At 42.9% G+C, this 14,804-nt stretch overlaps 1 protein-coding gene across 4 annotated transcripts in view; it reads right to left on the bottom strand.

Moving 5' to 3' along the window:
* The window catches only part of LOC124796440 (mediator of RNA polymerase II transcription subunit 15-like), a 76,355-nt gene that overhangs the window by 35,332 nt on the left and 26,219 nt on the right, over nucleotides 1-14,804 (bottom strand). The gene's annotated exons all lie outside the window — the stretch shown is intronic.

Here is a 14,804-nt window from a genome sequence, read left to right as displayed (position 1 = left end):
GAGACAAGACAACACACAGAGACAAGACAACACACAGAGACAAGACAACACACAGAGACAAGACAACACACAGAGACAAGACAACACACAGAGACAAGACAACACACAGAGACAAGACAACACACAGAGACAAGACAACACACAGAGACAAGACAACACACAGAGACAAGACAACACACAGAGACAAGACAACACACAGAGACAAGACAACACACAGAGACAAGACAACACACAGAGACAAGACAACGCACAGAGACAAGACAACGCACAGAGACAAGACAACGCACAGAGACAAGACAACGCACAGAGACAAGACAACACACAGAGACAAGACAACACACAGAGACAAGACAACACACAGAGACAAGACAACACACAGAGACAAGACAACACACAGAGACAAGACAACACACAGAGACAAGACAACACACAGAGACAAGACAACACACAGAGACAAGACAACACACAGAGACAACACACAGAGCGAAACATCAAACACTAATATGTATTGTAAAATTTGTTAAAGGGATATGCTGACTTGTATTTGCTACCTTCGAGAAAGGAGTCTGCTGCCTCAAGATATAGCTACACAGTCCAGTCAAACAGTTATACAGGTAAGTAATCGAGATCAAGAAAACTTTTATATAGTCAAGCTCCACATGATGCCTGAAAAACAATAGGCGTGTTACATTTTAACTCTAAGGCTCTACAGTAACAAGAGAGAGAAGTAATACAGCACAGATGTCGAAAGCATGAAGGTGTACCAGAAAATGTGTGCTTAATGTGAGGAAATATAGTATTTATAATACTTCTGTATAGCTATAAAACACTATGCACTAACTATATAAAATGATTACAACAACTGCATGTTGTACCTGAATAACTTACAAATATCTGTCACTCACAGCTCAGGACTTCCTGGCAAATGGCTCTGAGCACTATGGGACTTAACTTGTGAGGTCAACAGTCCCCTAAAACGTGGAACTACTTAAACCTAGCTAAGCTAAGGACATCACACACATCCATGCCCGAGGCAGGATTCGAACCTGCAACCGTAGCGGTTGCGTGGAGTACGTCCTGATTTTTATTTATGTCAAGCACACTGAGATTACAGAAAGACAACCAAAGGAACGTAGCAATTTTATATTTGGAAGTAACTACAACCTTCTCAAGTAGAAAAGGCAGAGCTCAATTTTTAATCCCCTGTGCATCCTGTTAAAAATTCAAATCTGTTAGTGTGCATCAGTTACCCAAGTTAATTACAGCTCTAGACTTTCCTTTTATCATAATGAAACAATGTAACTACAGTAATTAAATTCACTTTACACTCATTGTCACTGATGCTGCGGATTTGTTGAAGTTTATGAAAACAAAGAACTAACTGGATTGTAGGTTCTTTTTCACCTTCTAGTTCATCTGTGGTCTCTTTGAATGGTTTCAGGAAATCCACTATAATTCCTGCAAGCTCATCAACATGCCTCTAAAGTGTACGGCAAATTCTTTTCTGTCACCAAAGCAACAACTTCATTGTACTGAGTGTGTAAGGAGTGCAGCATAGTGTGCGAGCTGTTCCAGCGTGTGCCGACTCCTTGTTTCAAAGGCAATTTTAGAGATGTGCAGAGGCCACTTTTCTTCACATGTCATACAATGCATTTTGCAGTATTTATTGTTGCTGCCATGTTTGGCACACAAATTAACAAGCATCAAACCTTAGTCAAAAGTGTAGGTAAATGCTCTATTTATACAATGAGTAGCACAAGGGAGTCTCATGATTTTCCATGCTTTTATTATATTGGCATCTTGTTCAGACACAAAAACAGAATTATACCAGATGTCTGGTGATGTTCCAATCAACCATACTCCCTTCTATTTCTCCTTTCACATTTACTCCTGTATCCCTAACGTCCAGGAATTTAGCTGTTAATGAAACATTCATGAGAGACCAATCTGTATTTATGTGACATGCTCTAAGCATCGAATTATGCACCTGATTGTGCGAATTAATACACTTTCGATTTTCACCCTACATGTTTTATTAATAACTTATGTAAAGCAGCAGGCATTACACTGTTTCCTCCTGCATCAGTCTGTTCTATTTACAATAAAAGCATGTGTCACAACAACTAAAATGCTGACTTCCCTGTAACGTGCACCTTTATCTGTTAATTCTTGGCCTATTTCTTTGAAACCTTTGCCAAAAACAGCATTAAAAGGTCTCATATCTTTAGCATACATTGCAACATACTTTGTTGTAATACTATTTTTTTATTACTGTCAGTATCCCTGGAGAAGCTGTCAATGTGCAGTTTCTTGCAACTGTGTTTCTTTACACAATTAGTTCCCAACTGGAAACAGAATAATGAAGGACACAAAATGTACCCAACAGTCTTGCTGTTTCTGTTTACAGCTCTATTTTGCTTATTAGACTCATTTCTTCAATGAGTACACATTGGTTTCAATCTTATTTCTTACTGCACTGACTTCTGACACTGCATGATTACAGACAGACATACCACAAATGCAAAATCTATGATCTATGCTGGATGTAGTCTTGCATAGATAAAGATACATTTAGCACCTTTGAGGTCAAGCATTGCCTAGGATCCCGTCATGACTTCCAGTTTAAAGTGGGCATGGGGGTAGAACGGTGTGCTGATACAGCATTACACCGAGCACCAGTGTTTAAACTTCCTGCTGCAGCCAGCAACTGAGAACAGCAGATAGCAGCGATAGTCCACCAGTGGTGAAGGAGGGCTCTGTGATGGATGACACAAGGCAGTTTGGCGCTTGGCAAGGAGGAGCTGATTGGAATTTCGGTCACAGTCCAGAAGGAATAAACTGTTCCTGAACACTGACATGGGGCAAACAGAGGATGTGCGCAGGCCTTGGCTGTGGTGGTCTGCATTACGGGCATGCGATTGCATATGGTCGGCATAGAGAATAGGTCAGAATGACGGAGTTAGGTGCAGAGCACAATATCATTTGCTGCAGACAGTGTTCTACTCTATTGGGATTAAATAGTGTGTCTTCTGCAAGCACTCTGCCTTGGGTATTAAATTTCTCACTGTGTCAGACCTTTTTGTCCTAGGCGCTGAGAGTTTTGTGAACTGATAAACGAACTCGTCTGCTGCAGTAGTTCAAATTTTCTGAACTTATGTAGGGCTTTCTTGCCGCTGGTTGTGTGTGCTACCCCTGCTTTTACATGCATGAAAAAAGGAACCTTGCACTGCACTGAAAGTAGTAGTAAAGCATTTACGATACTTGTCAGTTGTGCCGAAGCAGTGACTTGGGCAGAAATTGTCCACAAATGTGTCAATTGGTTAGGTTGTTATTGTGACTGAGCTTTCTTGTTAAGTTATCGAGCTGTTGTGCTCTTTTCATGTGGCAGTTACTGATGCCTTATGGTTGTTTATCCCTTGACATATGGTACACAAGGAGTTATGCTTGTACATGTCCGTGTCCTCGGTGGTTGGATGAAAAACACGTTAACCTGGGTTACTAATTCTGTAGAATTCCCCCGTGGAGAGGTCTTATCAAAGAAATTGTGATTTTGCGTGCTCTTAACACACGACTTGGCTTGGGCAGTTAGGGCTTATTCGATGTGTGTGTTGTCCAGCCAATCAGCAGTGAGGGTGTAATTAGAAACACTGGCTCAGGTCGCTGTGTTGGCGACAAATAAAACTTGGCTCAAATCACTTATCGGCTTGTAAAATGTAACCTTTTCCTGCTAGTTTTGGGAGCTGCAGAAGAGTTGAAAATTTTAACTGTCAATAATTTTTTTTGCATTGGTAGTCATTTTTAGCAGGCTTCGAAAAAATGGGTTGAGCTGTCAAGATATGCTGAAACTGTTCTAAGGAAAGCTGCTGGGTACCAAATAGTATGGTACAAGCACTGAACTGTGATTGTGTGACATGTATTGTAATATTTTTGCAATTGAAGCATGGTGTTGCTACAGTCTAGTGCCTGTTGGTTTCCAGAAAGAAAACAAGTGACATATTTCATTGGTATCCTGGATCTTCATTGATATTATGTATTTTATTTCTTATTTTTAAATTATTGATGACCCCATCTCACATTTTGCATCCGCTTACTCCACTAAGCAAGATCCTGTTCAAATCTGTGTGATGACAAGTTGTTACAAGATAATATTAAAGGGAGTGGCAACTGTCCTCACCACTGTTACAGATTTTGATACTGGTTGTACACCCCTCTAAAATAATCATTTAAACTAATTTCTTTCCGCTGTAACTACCAATATTTTGTGTGCACCGCATCATAGTTCGCACGTGAAGTTTGTGATCAATTTGGCCACTAGAGGCCGCATGGCCTAATGATACGAAAGCAGTCATGTGCGCAGCATCCCAGCAGTGCCCTGTCGGACATGGTGAATACATAGGTTGAAGCACCAGGCTCCGTCAGGCCACTTATGCATTGCTTACTGTATTGTATCTTTCCTTATGTGTTTGCAAATAAATTACAGTACTCTTGGATCAGAACACTTTTTGGGCGAAGAGTATTGTATTTGACTCCTCAAGTTCCACTTCAGACATTAGTCTTGAGTTTAATTTCCATGGAGGCAGCACAGAAATCTCTACTTGAGCAACAGCAGGCATTGATAGTTGCTATTTCCAGTTTGACGACGACACTGGAACAAAAGGCAGCCACACCAACAACATATCTGCTGACATTCCCTGCATATGACAGGGCAGCAGAAGACCAGGAAACTTAAAAAAAATATCTGTGGCAATATTTCCAGACATTTGGGGTAACAGATGTGCAAGGTTCTTTGTGTCACTGATTTCACCTCACGCGTATCAGTTGTGTCAGCTTGCTCCCTTCCAAGAACATGTAAGTCTTTCTTTCGATCAGATGTGTGTTTTCTACCTGTCACTGTAAACGCATTCACATCATTGCTGCTCGTGTGGAGTTTTACTGCTGCCATAAGTGGCCAAAACAGTTATACAGGACATGAGCAGTAGAACTATATGGACTTACTCTTCGTAATTTTGTGACAAATGTTCATAAGAGACCCTATGTAGATCAAATGGTGCGTGATGCAATCATACATTTTGGTCCTGGTAAGGAAGTTCAAGAGCCGAATTTTCCTCACGATTTTCTCCTGGACTGGGTTGTGCAACAAAATTTCAGGTTTATATTACAATGAAACAGTCTACCTGTCCCCATTTTTTTCTGGGCCCACCTGGTGCTGGGACCATTATAGGATTACGTAAAAGTAGAATTAGACTGTCTTCAATCCCTTGACATTATTTGACCTCTTTCTTCCAATGAATGGTCAGCACCACTGGTGATATTAAAAAAATTACAACTCTGCAGTGATTTTTTTAAAAATCTATTAATGCACAGTCAATCATTGACACCTATCCTTTGCCACATATTGACCAAGTTAACAAAATTACTGGGGAGTGGGGGCACAATTTTTCGAGAAGGAATCTAAATGCCTCCTAATAATCAATGCCTCATTTGGGCTTTATCAATACTAGTGTGACCTTCTGGTGTGACAAGTGCACCAGCTATTTTTCAATGCTTTGTAGAACAACTCATGGCATCAGTTCCAGGCTGCATAAACTCTTTACCTGGTGCCTATACAAAGAAACATTAGAGAACCTTCATGCTCCATTTTCTGTTTTACAGCCTGCATGGGTTAAAGTGCAATTTGGGCAAGAAACAGATTTTCCAGCCATCCATTATTTATTTGGGTTTTGAAGCATCACAAGCTGGCATTAAACCATTGTGCCAGCATATTGATGCTATTGCCACACCCCCACATCCATCAGAAATTACAAGCATTTTTCGGCAAATTGTATACTACCACAAATTCATACCCGATGCTGCTATTGTTGCACAACTACTCCACACATTTTATGTAAAGATGTTCCTTTCCAGTGGTCACTGGCTTGTGGCCAGGCTTTCAAATTGTTAAAATCTAAGATGCAGTCAGCCTCTTGTTTGGTCACTTTTCAGTAGGGTCAACACCTTGTGTTAGCGATGGAGCACATCCTTGCGCATAAGTATTTGGAAGGATGTGTATATGCCTCTAATCCTTAACTTTAGCCCAACAGCATTATTCTCAGATGTAGAAAAAGGCTCTGGTGATTGTGTATGCTCTAAAGAAATTTCATGTTTTTCTATACAGGTCTAAGTTCCACCTGATCACAGCACACAAAGCACTGGTGTCTAACACTTTGGCGACCTTGCCAGACAAAGCTGCTTATCACTTACAGCAATGGGTTCTTTGCCTGTCACGATACAGTTATGAGATACATTTTTGATCTATAGCATAACGTGCAAATACTGACGTCTTATCATGTTTGTCAAACGGTCTGGGTCCAAAGTCCGATAAAGGATTAATTTGTTTTCATTTGGACGTGCATCCTCAAAATGTTGATGGGTTTCCTATTACTAGCACTAAAATTGCACCACAGCAGATGTGGATCTTATTATAAGTAATGTTTCTTTTGTGCACCACAGATGGCTAGATGAACCTCCGGGCCATGCTTCTCATCCTTAGAGAAATTATTCTGCATTAGAAAATCGTCTTTCTGTTTGGCACGGATTGCTGCTGTTAGCTACAGAATACACTGCTCCCCGGGTCTACGACCAGTTTACCCTTCAGTGTGATGACCACTGGGGCGTGTCGCATACAAAAGCATTACCAGATAGACATTTATTGGCCAGGTCTTGATGGGGAAATAACACAGGTTGTTGGAGCTTGCCCACAGTGTGCCACCTATCAGGTGGCTCCTTATCTTTTGTTGCCATTACCGGATTCACAGCAGCCTTGGGAATGAAATTAGATTTTGCAGGACCTTCTTGGAGTTTCTACTGGCTTGTTGCAACTGATACTTATTCTAAGTTTCTGTAAGTGGTGTGTTGTCTGTCTATCTCTGCGGCAGCAGCAATTTCCACTTTGTCAAAAATTTTTGCAATAATGGATCTTTCACATACATTAGATAGCGACAATGGCTCCCAGTTCATATCTCAGGAATTTGAAGATTTTGTAAAAAAAGGTGATGTTCATCACACCACAGCTCCTCCTTTTCAACCTCAATTGTTGACTGGTTCCTCAGTTTTTATAGGTTTACCTCTGCTGGATGCAAAGGGTCCAGATGAACTGCTGCACAGTCATCAGCCCTGGACTGCTACATCTGCTTCGGCCGAAGCCAGGCTCCAACAGCACTTGTGCTGCAACACTTCTTGCCTGGCACAGTTGTTTGGGCTCATGGGTTTGGTCACCAGCCAAAATGGGTGCTCGCAGTAACCGTGACTGATGCCTCTGCATCGTCCACACTGCTGATAGGTGGGTGTTGCAACATGTAGGCCAGCTACAACCCCACATGGACTGCTGCACTTAGTGGGCAGCTCTGCCACCCCAGTGTCCTCCATTTGCCCGGCCACCTCCTCCACCGCAGCTGATGCTCTTGCCTTCTCCGTAGCCAGTGCCAACATTTGCACAATCATCTCCTCTGCTGTGGGTGCCCCTTTCAGCAGTTGGGGGCCAGGGCAGGAGCCCGCTCTCACGCTGTTGCAGTTGAGGCCTCCATCACAGTTGCTGCCTGTTCTACCGCCTTCACTGCAATCTCCTTTTGTAGGGTTGGACTGAAGTGGAAATGGATGCTGTACCATGTACCAGCATCACCTTTCCTACTATATAGCCTCTCACAGGAGGTGCGGACGATATACCTGTCTGCACTCGCACCACTTTTGACCCTATGCACTGGTAGCAGCATGTCGCATGACTCAACAGCCTATGAAAGGAATAGACGTAAGTAGAGAACTCACTTCTTTACAAAGGAAGAGTGCTGTAACTATCAATTTTGTCGCTTCATAGCTCCCATGTGAAGCCTGTGCTCGATTCCGCCACTAAAAGCCACTCGGCCTGTTAACTCGTCAGCAGGTGCTAGTGCAGCCTGCTGGCTGCACCCGCTGTTGGAACTAATGAATATATAGGCCGGAGTGCCAGGCTCCACTGGGCCACTTGTGCATATCTTACTGTATTGTACCTTGTCTTTTATGTGTGTGCAATAAATCAGTGTTCTCAGGGTTGGAACATTATGTCATACAAAATGTTAGCAGACGCTGTCAATTGAAACACTGTATCAGTGTACCAAGCAAACTGTCACAGATACTTGCAGTCATACCTCCGCCATTATTTTGCTCAAAGTTTATTTTCATTTCAAAACATATTCCTATACTTTGTAGCAAATTATTTCTTTTAGCACTACTGCATTTATATCTTTCCACATCTGCGTGTAATGCGATCCATTTGTCATATGTAAAATACAATTTTCTAATTATTTTACTTGTTGTATAGGAGACAAGTTTAGAATGTAACAAGTCTGCCTTTAAAAAAGAAATACAGAAAGAAATCTCACATACATACCGCTCTCACCTTCCAAACTCAATATCTCACTCTTATGCATCTAACTGTTGGATGATATACAAACAAACTCACAGGATAGGCATGGGTCATGCAAGGCACCCTCCAATGGCAATCTGCTTGTGAGCCATCTAGAGGAAACTTCCTAGCTGCCCAATACTCTAATCCCCTTGTCTGGTTCAGTTCCAGTGATGAGATTTTCAAGACATGGACCCACAGTCAAGATATCCTATCTTCATTTCTCCACAATCTCAACACCACCTCTGTCACTTGCTTCACTTAATGATCATCAACCCAATGGGCCACCTTCCTGAATGTTAAGTTGCACCTCTCTAATGGCTCCATATACACTTCCGTGCATATCCCACCCACGAAACATCAACTGTACCTGGATTTTAAAACTGTCATCCCTTCCATGCCAAATTATCACTCTCATATAGTATGGACATCCATATGTGGTTCTTCCGCATTGTTGAAAATTCCCTTGCTCAATATGCTGAAGGTCTTGCCAAACTTTTCAGACAGGTAATAACCACCAAAACTAACCTACCAGACAGAATTATACTCCATATCTTGACAAATGCTTAATCCTTCTACCACCCCAAGAATCAGCTGCCCCAAGAAGCAGCTGCATAGCAGCACCCACTCATCAACTAATATCATTCCTCACTGGAACAACTGAACCATATCCTTCGCCAGGGTTTTGGCCATCATTGTGGCCAGATGTGAGGAACCAACAATTCTTTGCGACATTGGTCATATACCTGAGGATGATCCAGATAAAAGACCAGTCCAAAACATCCACACCCAGCACATCCTATTCTCATCCTACCCCAAGTGCATCCTACCCCATCAGGGGGCTTGGCCATCTGTGAAAGCAGTCCTGTCATAACAGCTGTGTAGCAATTTCTGCACAGTATTTTATGTGAGTATGACAATGACGCAGTTGTCTACTCAAATGAATGGCCACCGCAAAACTGTGGCCAAGGACAGGGCTGACCATCCATTTACAGAACATGCTGCTGAGCACAACATGCTTGATTTCAGTAGCTGCTCCACGATATATGCCACCTGGGTGGTTTTCCTCAACATCAACCTCTCTGTGAACTACATAGATGGGAGCTGTCCTTACAACACATCTTTAATTCATGTAATCCTCCTGGCTTCAATCTCTGCTAGTCCCATCTCACGAGCACCTCCACACTGCCCCAGCACCCTAACTTCACTCATCCAGCACCCACACCACCTTCCCCTCAGTTTCTCTTTCTCTGATGTATCATCCCCTTTCAATCCAACTACACCACATAATCGTCCCCTTGGGCTGTGTAAACTCACTGGTGCTGGTCCCATATTTCATTCGTAATCTGCTCACCTTTCTATCATATTTCTATGCCATACATTTGCCTCCCTCCCAGCCATCAACCACTTTCCCCCTTATCCCCTCAGCCACTCCATAACACAACCTCTCATCCCAGTCATGTTGTAGAGCTGGAGTCTTATCACAGTGCATTCTGCCAGCACAATGCATACAATCCTTGACATATATTTGTTGTAGAGTCTTAGAACATGTTCTGAGCTCAAACATAATGAGGTGTCTTTAACAGAATGTCCTTCTCAATGCCAACGAGCATGGATTTCGAAAACATCGATCATGTGAAACTCAACTTGCACTTTTCTCATGTGACTTACTGAAAGCTCTGGATCAAGGCAACCAGGTAGGTGTAGTATTTCTGAAAAGCATTTGATTGAGTAGCACCCTATGATTATATGGGGTATCAAGGGAAATTTGTGACTGGATTGAGGAAGCAGCATATTATTTTGAATGAAGAGTCATCAACAGATGTAGAAGTAACTTCAGGTGTGCCCCAAGGAATTATGTACGGATACTTGCTGTATGTGTTGTATATTAATAACCTTGTAGATAATATTAATAGCAAAATCAGGCTTTCCGCAGATGATGCTGTTATCTACAATGAAGTGCTATCTGAAAGAAGCTGCATAAATATTACGTCAACTCTAGATAAGATTTCAAACTGTTGCAAAGATTGGCAACCTTCTTTAAATGTTCAGAAATGTAAAATCTGCACTTCACTTCACTAAAAGAAAAAAAGACTGTCTTATGACTATAATATCAACGAGTCATAGTTGGAATCTGCCAACTCATACAAATACCTGGCTGAGCACTTCGTAGGGATATGAAATGGAATGATCACATAGGTTCACAATCATGGACAAAGCAGGTGGGAGACTTTGGTTTACTGGTAGAATACTGGGGAAGTGCGATCAGTCTACAAAGGAGATTGCTTACAAATCACTTTTGTGATTGGTTCTAGTATGTTGCTCACGTGTGTAGGACCAGTACCAGATAAGACTAACATACGATATTGAATGTATACATGGAAGGGCAGCACAAATGGTCACGGGTTTGTTCATTCTGCGGGAAAGTGTCACAGAGATACTGAAGGAACTGAACTGGGAGACTCCTGAAGATAGATGCAAACAATCCCAAGAAAGTCTGCTGAAGTTTCAAGAACCAGCTTAAAATTCTTACTCTAGAAGTATACTATAACCCCTTGCATGTTGCCCACAACATACGAATGGTTAGGGTAAGATTAGAATAACTACTGCACTCACAGAGGCATTCAATCAATGGGACGTACCCTGTACTATGCGCCTCACAATGGTTTACAGAGAATAGATGTAGACAAAGAGAGAGAGAGAGAGAGAGAGAGAGAGAGTGTGAGTGTGAGTGTGAGTGTGAGTGTGAGTGTGAGTGTGAGTGTGAGTGCGAGTGCGAGTGTGAGTGTGAGTGCGAGTGTGAGTGTGAGTGTGAGTGTGTTTGCATTGGTAACTCAACTGATTAAATTTAGAATGTTGACAAAATGAGCTGAATTAACCAACTGCGTGACCCTGTACCTCTACAGCAAGGAAATAGCTCAGAGGGAGACAGTACAGTGACCTACAGGATTTTTCCATGGACATCTCATTGACTGTCACATTTGCGAATTTGCTTCACTGGCGTCTCATGTGCCCAATACACAGCAGAAATAAATTTCCTGTGCAGAGTCTTTGTTGAAAGAAGCCGGAGTCCTCAGTAGCAAAGACTTATTTATCAGATGCATTGTATAGCTTTTTAGAGCACTCAGGGAGTCTGGTAGGCAAGGTATTTTGCAGCGAACATTTGTCTCACTTGCTCCACTGGGCTCACGATTTCACATAACTCTTAACTAATACTATTAGTGAAACAATCTCGTGGACTAGCAGCAAGAAAACCACAGTGCAAACAATAGCTTGTCTTTCACTCACCAGTGAATCATGTGATTGCAAAGCTTACAAAATTTTACAAACTACTAATAAAGCACAGCATTATTAAGTATCATCAAGCTGATGAAGGCTTTACTGTTTTGCCCTAGTCCTTGTTTATTCACACAACATGCATTCATTTTCTGGCTAATACAGCACATAAACTTCATAAAACTGGAGCAGGCATGCCAGTCTTCCCTCCAAAGTTTGTGACAAAATTACTTCAGCACATTCAATACCTAGAGGAACCAGACCTGCAGGTCCCTTATGTGTTATACTCACATCAACTTGGGGTCAAAGAGCATGGCACCAAGAACCTGACCAAATCTTTAAATTTAGAATGATGTTTATTTATTAGCAAGTCAGATTGTGGTTACAATTTAAAAAATAAACACACACATTTTCTCTAGAAAATTTAAAACGAGAAATTTCAACTCATCCCAAAACCCGACATGTGATTGGAACTATCAAACTACTGTTGTACGATAAAGAAAATATACAAAATTGTTAAGGCTTTCGTGGCCACTTGTCAACAAACTGCCTATTGGGTTCTGTCTCGGGTTCTTCGTCCGACGTTCATCTAATGATTTTTCTGACGTTCCGCCAGCACGAGTGGCATTGTCAAAGCTTCATCCTCCATTGCCGGTGGTGAACTGGAGCCGAGCTCACGGCCGCAGACTATATGTACCTGGCGCGCCAACGTCCGAGGGCTTCTCCGCGGTCACTTCCGGTGCGGTTCTCCTCTTGCTACCTGTGACAGTCATTCGCTGCAGTACGGGAAGCCAGGATCCGTTTACCTTAAGGCTTTCCTCTTGTTCAAACTGTTCACGTGCTTTTGTATTTCTACAGCTTCTCTGAACAAGTGCGTGTGATAGTGCTTCTCTACAGCCAGAACTTCCGTGTCGGCGAATTTTATTACTTGGTCGGTCTCATTCAGTGCATGCTCTGCCAGCCACTCGTGCTGGCGAAACGTCAGAAAAATCATTAGATGAACGTCGGCCGAAGAACCCGAGACAGAAGCCAATAGGCAGTTTGTCAACAAGTGGCCACGAAAGCCTTAACAATTTTGTATTATGCCTCTATGGGGAGGAGATTTGCAGATTGTACCGACGCCTTGGCCAACGACGGAAGAAGAAAGCGCGACTGATGTCCTCTCTCGCCTTTCTGTCACGGTGCCGAGATGAATGTGCTACACCGAAGTTCTCGAGATGTAAACGCCTATTCACCACCGCCCAAGCACATCGTATCTATGACAGAATGGAACGAGCTTTTCTTCATGAGCGAATACATACAACACGGAGAGACTTGGCAAGAACGGATCAGGAACTTCTGGAAATTTTCTATTTACTAAGTAGCAGAATGCATCGAGACGACTGGGACAAGATCGACAGCATTACTCACAGGAGCAAGCAGAACGAACTCGAGCGCTGCATCGAGCGACAGAAGAAAAAGTTTGAAAGATGCCGGAAGCAGACCGACAAGGCGATTCCCGACATGTCACACACAGTGGTCAACCTCACTGAACGACAATTGACCGAAGAGGAAGTGTTTGTTCTTCAAAAAGGAGGGACTTTCACTATCATCCCGAGAACTATACCTATGGAGGACATCATTGCCAACACCGAAGCAGCCATTCGGACCCTTCCTTGTGAAAGGGCAGAGGAAATACGCACTGAAACAGCAAGTATACTGCACCAAGCAAAACCACCAGCTTGCAACCTGAAGAAAGAAGAGGTACAAGCCATTAAGAATCTGAACACCGACAAGAGTATATTGGTACTGCCTGCCGATAAGAGGAATGCGACCATCGTAATGAAGACCGAAGATTATGAGCAAAAGATCCGAGACCTATTAGATCCGACGACGTACCGAAAACTAAGTGCAAATCCGACGCAGCGTATCACACGGAATATTAATTGATTAATCAAGGCGTCTTCTCTGCCGTCGGACATACAGAGAAACCTGCGCAACACAGAAGCCCTACCACCTCGGCTGTATGGATTACCCAAGACCCATAAGAACAACGTTCCACTGAGACCGATCGTTAGCGCTCCTGGCTCACCGACATATAAACTGGCAAAACACTTGGCCTCTCTGCTCCAGCCACACGTGGGGAAGACCGACACATACATTAAGGACTCAGGACATTTCATTGATAAGCTGAAGAAACTGAAACTTGCACCAAACGACATCCTGGTCAGCTTTGATGATGTTTCGTTATTTACGAAAGTGCCACTCAGTGATGCTCTGGAGCACATCGGTTCCATTTTCTCGCAAGACATCAGAAAGCTCTTCCATGCATGTCTCACCACGAGCTATTTCACGTGGAATGGCGATTTCTACGAACAGCTGGAAGGCGTCACCATGGGTAGTCCTCTCAGTCCAGTGGTGGCCAACTTCTTCATGGAACAATTCGAAGCACAGGCACTGGACTCGGCGACTTGCAAACCTAAGGTGTGGTACAGGTACGTCGATGATACCTTCGTGGTGTGGAGCCATGGTGAAGAACAGCTCGGTGACTTCCTAAGACACTTGAACAGCCTCCATGTCAACATAACATTTACCATGGAAGTAGAAAAGGACAAGAAACTGCCATTTCTAGATGTGCTGGTCACAAGGGATGGCGAAAACCTGGGACACAGCGTGTATCGAAAACCGACGCACACGGACCGATACCTGCACAAACTGTCAAACCATCACCCGAGCCAGAAAAGAGGCATGATTAGTACGCTCGTAACAAGAGCAGGATGAATATGTGAGCCTCAACACCTCAAACGAGAAATGCAACACCTGGAAACTGTTCTGAGGAGCAATGGGTACTCCACAAATTATATTAGAAGTGTAACAGAGCCAAACACTCGGCGAAGTAGGGAACCAGAAAAAGAAATGTCAGGTACGGCCTTTCTGCCATACATTCCCAGTGTGACAGACAGAATCGGACGTATATTGCGCAAACATGGCGTAAAGATGATTTTCAAACCGACAAGGAAGATCAAAGAGTGTCTTAGATCGGTGAAGGAGAAAAGAGACCCACTTGCAATGTCGGGAATATATCGTATACCATGCACATGTGGAAAAGTTTGTCGGAATGACTGACGATCAA

The sequence above is a fragment of the Schistocerca piceifrons genome, chromosome 4 (assembly GCF_021461385.2).
Source record: "Schistocerca piceifrons isolate TAMUIC-IGC-003096 chromosome 4, iqSchPice1.1, whole genome shotgun sequence".
Lineage (NCBI taxonomy): Eukaryota > Metazoa > Arthropoda > Insecta > Orthoptera > Acrididae > Schistocerca > Schistocerca piceifrons.
The sequence above is the reverse complement of the archived record's forward strand: the minus strand, read 5'-3'. Positions and strand labels throughout refer to the sequence as shown.